Genomic DNA, 9,338 nt, shown 5'->3' on the forward strand with positions numbered 1-9,338 from the left:
AATAGATGCAACTTTAGTAGTCCACACATCAAAGTGGATTAATTCCAATGGCCTCTTACTGTCTTGAACATGTCTAGGAAATGGTTTCCTTGCCTATTTTCCAAACTGACAGGCTTCACATACCTTATGCATTCCTGCAACCTTGAACTTAGGCAATCCTGCCACAATATTTTGGGCCTGCATTAATTTAAGTCATTGTACATTAACATGACCAATGCGTTTATGCCAGATATCAATATCTACAACTACACCGGTCCCATGTGCAAACATTGCTGCACTCAATTCAGGCATGTCTGCATCCAACGAAACATCCTGCCCTTCTTCTTCCCTTTTGCTATCAAGCAACCTTTATTTTTCATATTCTCAACAAAGCATTCATGAGGATTAAATTTGACCTACAAGCCCTGCTCAACCATTTGACCAACAGAAACCAGGTTCTTGGTGATATTCGGGACATGAAATACATCAGACAGGTATTCTTTTTTCTCATCTGGCATAGATAAAGAAACTTTACCAATCTGCACAATAGGATGTGCAGTATCATCACCAGTCTCCACAAATCCTGGTCTTTCCATTTTCCTTGCATCCTGCATCCATTCTGCATGACTTGTCATGTGGTTTGGCGCACATGAGTCAACATACCACACATCATTGCTTTCTTTTGCACTTGTCACAAAATTGGTCATGTGCTGCACCATAAACAAATGCTTATTTCTGTCATCACCCTGTCTACTAGAGGATGCATAATTGCCTTGCTGCAATTTTCCATTCATGATGTCATTCTTCTTTTTATAGCAGTCTTTAGCCATATAACCGATTTTACCATAGTAGTAGCATTCAACATTGCTATTTGCATTTTGGCCTCTCTGCCATCCACCATGACCTCTTTGGCTTCCCCTCCCTCTAAAGTTACCACGTCCTCCTCCATAGGACTGGTTTTCTTGAATTTGCTGCATATTCTGATTTCTGCCACGGCCTCCAGATCATCGACCTGCTCTACCTCTGCCTCTACCTCTTCCAGCATTTGAGTAGAAGACAGTTTCTTTTAAGGTTCCTCTTGAAGAAGATGCACCATCATTTCTCTGCTCTTCAGAAATTAGAAGAGCAATCAACTCCCCAAAATCAGGAAAATTCTCACGGATGGCAATGGATGTCCGAAACTGTGCATAATCCTTTCCTAGACCATTCAAGGTCACAGAAATTAAATCAGCATCTTCCACTGGCGACCCAATGGAAGCAAGTGCATCTACAATCTTCTTCACCTTCATGTGGTAGTCGTTAATGCAACTCCTGTCGCGAGCTGCATTTTCCTGGCTTCTGTATTTGTGCTATACATTTTTGTCAAAGTATCCCATGTCTCCTTTGGTATGCTTGCATCTTGAATATGCACAATCATAGAATCTAAAATACTGATTAGACAGCCAGTACATAACTTTTCTAGCTCTCTCATGCCATCCTTTAAATGCCTGCAACTCCTATTGATTGGGAACATTAGGAATTACTAGTTCTTGTTCAGCTCCAGTAATGAACTCCCAATAGCCTTTTCCCTTAAGGAAATTTGTCATTCTAAACTTCCATGCTGGGAAGTTGTTCTTGTCAAGCTTTTTAGTGACTATCTATGAAAGAGCATCAGACGCCATTATAGAAGACTGCAAAAAACACAACTTTTGCCTCACAAAGGTAAATCTACAAACTTGATGAAAGTGGTATTTGACCACACAGTCACTTCCTAGTGATGATTATGCATCAACAGGCAAAAAGAAAGATTCTGCCACTCCCAATATCTCTGCGCACATGCATACGATGCAATTTCTGCGGTAACTTTTCATCGACCTACAAAACAGCGGTCGCACAACAAAAATAGGGCACCTTTCTGAGTGCCTGTGGAAAACTTTTGCCACCAAAACGGGCCCCAAAATGGCCTCGAATCAAAAAAATAATGTCCTCTCGCCGCACCATGAAGGGCGTCCCAATCTGAGACAATGCACTCTTACACTTTCCGACTATGCTACCTGGAGAGATTTGCTCCCAAACTCGAGAAAGGAAAGCAACACCGATCCTCTTACCAAGACACCGTGAACTTGGTTTGCTTTCTTGAGCTCCTTACCACAAAGCGAGCTCTGATACCATGTGAAGAGAGGGGGAGAGAGGTAAGGAATCTCACTTGCAGCTTTCTCACATACACAATGGGGGAATACACACAAAGGTGGAGGTTGAAAATAGTTTTCCTCTTCTTAGTTGTGAAAGCCAAAAAGAACTCTCCTTCGTACGAAATGAATAGATGAACCCTATATGTGGGTCTCAAACCAAACTCAGCTAACTAAGGTGGCATACTAACTGAGCCACTAACTAGAGTACAAAAAGATAGCTGTCATCCAGCTATTATTCATGGGCGGTGTACCAACCGCATCTGTAGCTAACAAGTCGGTGACATCAATGCACAACGGTCACCTTGGCATATCACGAGTGGAGCTCGATATCTTAGGGCGGTGTACCAACCGCATCTGCAGCTAACAAGTCGGTGACATCAATGCACAACGGTCACCCTGGCATATCAGGAGTGGAGCTCGATATCTCAACACTCATATCTTGCATTCCAAGGTCATGAGTGAGATTGTGAAGGACTTAATATCAAAAAATGTACACTCAGAGATTTTGCCCATCATCACCACTCTATTCGAGTTTGCAGCACAGGGTTTGACTGAGAAGCCTCATGTGAGAATACAATATCGGGAGCAAAGGACAAAAATGCAACACAGCCCAGATACAAAGCAAAAGGACAGACAGCCCAAATCTAGTAAAAGATGCCTTGGTAAAAGATTTGGAGGCAGCCAACTATTCACATGAAGAGAGTATGCAAGCGGTGTATGGCACATCACTCGCCGAATCGTTATGGGATACTCCCATTGCCAAAGAAGCAGGGCCCCTAAGCCAATCACAAAAGCCAGCAACAACAAGGAAGATTAAGCTAAATCGAAGAGCAAAGACAGTTGAGAAATAGACCTCCCAAGGATCCTACTCAACTCTCCTCCACATAGCTCAGTAGGTGGTTTCTCCCCACTACGCAAACTGACTGTTCTTTCGGAGACCCCACTATCAGATGCACTGGAAAAGCGAACACATGAGGAGGTGTCAACAATGGAGGTAGACCATGCATTAATCACATTGAAAGACTACTATGATCAGCAAAGAAAAAAGAACCGAGAATTGCAAAAGCAAGTGCAGGAATTACAGAGAGAGAAAGAGGCAACAAATAGTTTACTTCTTAAATAGACAGAACTCGAGCGAGAGCTGGGAAGTGCACATGCAGAGCTTGCCAAGATGGCTAAAGAGTACAATAGCTCTAAGGAATAGCAAAACAAATACATAGCAAAATTGATAGGGCAGGTCAAAGTACAACAAGAATGCATGCCCACTATCAAAACATGGCTGCAAGAAATGAAGGATGAGTTTTATATTCAACTTGACAAAATGGGCACGGATCAGAGAGTACAGATTGAGAGTACACTCCTCAAAGACCACATCTGTGTGCTTGAAAATGTTGAAATCCAACTCAAGGAAATGGCAACAGAAGTCGACGGTGTGTTTATGACAACATCCGATGTCACTGAAATGAAGAATCAACTCAGCAAAACTTCACAAGAATCATGGGACAATATTAAAAGCAGGCTTTTTGCAATTGCTACACGCCCATATCAAACATTTGCTTTAGCTGCTTATGCATATGAGGCTATGGCACATGAGCTAAAGGATCTCAGGGCAAGAGTAAAGGTAGGAACTCACAGACAAATGCCATTTGAGCAAAAATTTTCCCTTCCCGAAAAAGAACCTACTAATACCTCAGCACCTCCTACAATGCAGGAAGAAGAGGTTAATAAGTCTACCTAGGTAGAACCAAAGATGCTAGTATTACTTGCACAAGCTGATGCTCTGCACAGCCCAACTCAATCATGGTGTGCTAGTCCACCTAAGGCCACAGAAGCAATAGAAAGTATAGATGTAGAGCAACATGACATAGAGGAAGACCAGCCCACAACTAATCCTATTTTCAGTCAGAGTATCGAAATTGACCTAGCAGTGACACAGTTTCAAGCTTGACCTGAAGGATTATTTCTAGTAAAGGGTTCGAGTCTCCAACTTTTTGAGAAAAATTCTCTCCACCGGAAGTGCCAGGTGTTGAAGACTTAGTCTCCACCTACGTGGCCAATAACCCAGGGTCAACATAGGTTGGGATAAGTCAGTCCCATGGCACAAGGTGATTACTAAGCATGTAGTGGTTACCACTATCTGTAACTGATAAGTAATGGGCTGATGCAATAGCATGATGTTTTGTAATAAGGGCTATTACTAAAAAATATAACTGACTGCAGACTTGTAACTGTAAGAAAACAATACAACGTCTATGCTCAATAGATAACAGGATCTCGTATGCAAGAGAGAAAAGCAGATAGTATGGAGAATCAAAAATTTGATTACTGTAGAACTGATGCAATAGATGGCACTGCCTCCCAACCGTGTGCTCCTGTGAAAGAAGCTTTGATGGTGAGCTGGAAACAGTAGAGGACAGAGGCTGGATGCTAAGGAATCAGGGTTACTGTAGCAATGATGAAATGGGCTTCACAGGCTTGCTCTTATGTAGCCACCAGTCGTAGTCAATTAGACCCAATTGGGTGACTGACCCAGTCCACCCAAAAATGGCTGACTAGAGGTCGGTCTCGAAATAGGCCACTGACCACACGATAGAACCGTGGTGCAAAATACAGCAACTGACCTACGTATGTCGTTCAGCCCAGAGCCATCCGGGATCATCCGAGGCTCCAAACGGGCCCCGCAACCCGAGAGTGGGCTACCCCGAGAAATGCTCCGTCTACCCTCAGTGCGGTCGGTCATGGGATGCCTTCCTGCACTTGCATGTAGCCTAGTTGGCGGTGTGCCAACTCTATCTGAAGCCATCCAGCCATCAAGCCACACATGGCCCCCATCTAGTCCCCCATCTAGTGTCCAAACCAGGACCTACCGGATAACCGAGCTACTCAAATGCCTTCTCCTCATATGGGGGGCTTACAAGTAGAGTTAGTTGGTTCCCACATAGTTACACGAGAGTGGAGCATTGATATCTAACAATAACAGTCGGAAGGGATTTGGACAGCCATAAAAGTCCTTTAACAACCCATTTTGAGGTTGAGTTGTTTATCTCTGCTAAAGCATAATACAAAATATCCATTTTGCAAGTTTATGAGTTCTCTGCTATTCTTATGTTGTTTAGTTCCATCTACATGCAATCCAATTCCTATCAGTCTCTTGTCCAACTCCTTGCAGCTGTTGCATTTTGAGTTGACGTATGTTTTGTGTTTTCATTAGCTGAATACACCCTGAACAGTGCCTCTTTGTTACACATGACTACAACCTTCAAGCACAAAAAAGTACATAATGTCTTGTTTGATGATGAGAGCACCAATGACTTCATTTCGCATTATTTAGTTGAAAAACTAGGGCTTGCATCCATCAAAGAAAATATAAAGTCAAATCAGCTTTCCAAGGATTGCATTGTAGTTGCTTGCAAATGGTTCCAAACCTTGAGGTGACTCTAGGGCCATTAATCAAGAGGCGTATTTTCCTAGTTACTCCTTTACATGAGCAAGATCTCATTCTAGGGATGCCTAGGCGCATCAATCACAATGCCAAACCTCACTAGCTTGAACGCATCATTACTATGACTCAGGGCACTGAGACCGTAACTTTATAATGTGAAAAGAACCTTCCCTCTTGGCCTTTATTATCACATACCCAATCTAAAAGAGCTTGAGCGCATCATTGCCATGACTCAGGACACTAACACCATGACTTTAGATGCAACAAGAACCTTCCCTTTTCACCTTTATTGTCACTCATACCCAAGCTACAAAAGATTTGTGCAAAGGTGAGAAGACATATCTTATTATGGTCAACAAGGTCAAGGCTAGTCCCAAGACTGAGAAACATAAGCAAGAGCCTTTGTATTTCTTTCTAGATACCTATGCTAACTGCTTTATGGAAGACTTACCCCCTAGCCTTCCTCAATATAGGCCTGAGGATCATAAGATTGACCTTATCCCAGGTATCGCACCATTGTGCAAAGCACTGTAGAGACACAACTTTACTGAGCAGCAAGATATTCAATCCCAAATAGTAGATCTTTTAACTCGAGGCTTGGTTTGACCTAGTAGTTCACCATTTGGGATACTCATTCTTCTTGTCAAGAAGAAAAATGGGACTTTCTAAATGTGCATGAGTTATCATGCCTTGAATAAAATAAGATGAAGAATTGATACCCCATTCCAAGAGTCAATGACCTTCTTGAAAATTTGAAAGGAGCCACAATCTTTAGCCTAGATTGATCTTAAGTCAAGGAACCATCAGGTGAGGAGTTTTTTAGCTCGACATTTTCAAGACTTCTTTTAGGACTCAAATCGACCACTACAAATTCCTTGTTATGCCTTTTGGATTGACCAACACACCTGTCCTATTTAGTCAAATGATGAGTCGTATCTTTCTACCCAATCAGGACATTATGGTATTTTCCTTCGATGACATCTTGGTTTATAGCAAGAGTCGATAAGGACATGAGAAACTTGGACCTTGTTTTCTTTCTCTTACGTGAGAACCAATTGTATGCCAACCCAAAGAAAAGTTCATTTTTCTAGTCCAAAATTGATTATCTTGGTCAAATTGTTTCAGCTGAAGGCATTCGAGTAGATCCCAAGAAGGTAGAGAGATGATAGTGGCCATAATCTAAAGACATCCAAGAGTTATAATCTTTTCTAGGTATGTGTAGTTTCTATTTTAGGTTCATTAAGAACTTCTCGCACAAGGTGCATCTGTTGATTGAACTCCTTCATAAGACTCATGTTTTCACTTGGGTCGAGTAGCACACTTTAGCTTTTTAGTGACTTAAAGAGACAGTGACCCAAACACCAATTTTGACCCCATCCCGGACTTCACAAGTCCTTTCTTTGTCATGGTATTGATGCTCGTGGGTAGGGTTTTGGGGCTATGCTCATGCAAGACAAACATCTAACTGCATTCAAGTGTGTAGGTTGGAACTAGTGGAGCTAAACTATTTCATGTATGACAAAGAATTAGGCAATGTGGTTCCTGCCCTTAAACTATGGAAGCACTATCTTATGGGTTTTTAGTTAATCATTAAGACCTATCACTAGAGTCTTAGACATCTCCTTAGTTAGTGATCTCAGATCAGCACATTAAATGGACTGCCTTTATTGATAGCTTTAAAGTGATGATCAAGTATCAACCAAGCAAAGACAATGTAGTTGTTGATGCACTGACCCGCTGACCTAGCATACATAATATCTCAGTCGTTGAGGGCAACCCTTTCGAGCCTATGCAGGAGACCTATGCCACTGATCTAGAATTTTGAGAAATCTGGAATAAGATTAAGCAATCCAATGGTAATACTATTGCCTCATATTCCTTTCTTGATGACTACTTATTTTATAAAAGCACTTGTGCATCACTACACCGTTTTGATGCTTGGTACTAGAAGAGCTGCATCACCTACCCTACATAGGGCATACAAGTGTTATTGCGACGTATTAGACTATAATTCAAGATTTTTTTTTGCCTAAGCTTAAAGTTGATGTTGCATCTTTTTTTGTACAATGCCTTCCTTGCCAGAAAGTCAAGAGCTACAAGGGCAAATATCAAGGTTTACTTATACCTCTATCGATCCCTGGCGGTCCATGGGAACATACCTCTATGGACTTCCTTACTAGTTTTCCTATGATTAGCTTAGGTTTCAATATGACTTGGACTATCATTAATAGATTTAGCAAATAAATTTACTTTATCCCTTGCAAGAAGACCTTGACTGCCATTTACATTGCTCATCTATTCTTCAAGCACATCTTTGTACAGCATGGCCTTTCAAAAATAATCATGATAGTAAATTTGTAGTAACTTCTGGACTGCACTCTTTGATGACATTCTTGGTTCACAGCTTTTCAATCCGAGTCCAATGGTTAAACCAAGGTCACATAAAATAATATTTATGACATGTTACGTTGTTACGTATCTAGTTATCTAGACAAATTGGACAAATATTTACACATTTTACAATTTACCTACAAAGCAAAATATTTCAAGGTGTGCGTATTTTAATTGTGGTAACTAATTCCAAGGTTATTCTATTCTTGAAATATTTCATTATTATTGAGTTTGGGAATTCAGGGGAAGTGTAATTGATCGAGCGATGGCATTCAGCGAGCATGATTCACCATATTTTTGGCATGCAGGCGCAACTCCAATGATGTGGGGATGAGCTAGGCTTTGATATTACAAATGCTCAAGTACATAGTTAAATTTTTATTAAACTAAGCATATTAACTAAAGTAGGAAAAGACACCTTGAAGCAACCTATTTTGGAAGTGGCTTGAGGGGCTTTACCCTAATTCATGCATAGGGAAGATGTACAAGAAGCTTAAACGATGCTAGCTTGAAAGCTATTCAATGAAAAATTCAAATACATACGAGGTGGAAGGAGAGAACCACTCCTATGGGGGGAGATTTCACCCAACATGCGTGTTATGTCTCTTTTGTTGTGAGTTTTGAAAGTTCGTGCATATTTTCGTATAGTGTCTTTGCAGCTTTTTCAAGGATTTGTAGGTTCCATGGGCATCCCTGTCACATGGGGAGCATGAGAAGAGTTAAAAGAAATTGCAAGAATGGTTCATAGACATTGAATTCTTTTCCTCAAATGGTTTATGAAAACTTTGAATGGACTTGTACAACAAATAGAAAGACCCAAGGGAAGCATGGCAGAGGTTGGGTCATGCAAATTCAATAGTGCGTATCACTGAGTTTCTTGCATCCATAGATCTTCATATGCCATCTTGTCAGCATAACAAGGATGATGACCATATTGTAGCCGAGGTTGCTCAAGGACCTGGTGTTGATGGAGAAACTCATCAAGTTTTGTATCCTCGACAACACTGGCATGTAAAAGTGGATTCATATATATGAAGAGTCCAAAACATAGCGTTGATAGTATGCTTGCTGTCTATCATAGAAAGCTTTTTTTGTTAATAATGCACAGTTGTATGTAACTATTCTAATAATATAATATAACCCTCATTTTTTGAAGAAAAAAAAAAGAGTCCAAAACATAAAGAGCAAGTGCAAGAACGGGATTTAGAGCAAGGCATAGGATGCAACCATATCCATAAATTCTTTCTCTTCTTCCCAAAGGCATGTCAAGTTCTTGGCTACAACAAGCTCTTTGTCAAGTCAAAGATGATGGAGAGATAGCAATCGAGCAAAAGCAAGAGTTTGCACAAGGATGT

The sequence above is a fragment of the Dipteris shenzhenensis genome, chromosome 31 (assembly GCF_047967505.1).
Source record: "Dipteris shenzhenensis isolate YYH24624 ecotype China chromosome 31, Dip_SZ_1.0, whole genome shotgun sequence".
NCBI classification, from domain to species: domain Eukaryota; kingdom Viridiplantae; phylum Streptophyta; class Polypodiopsida; order Gleicheniales; family Dipteridaceae; genus Dipteris; species Dipteris shenzhenensis.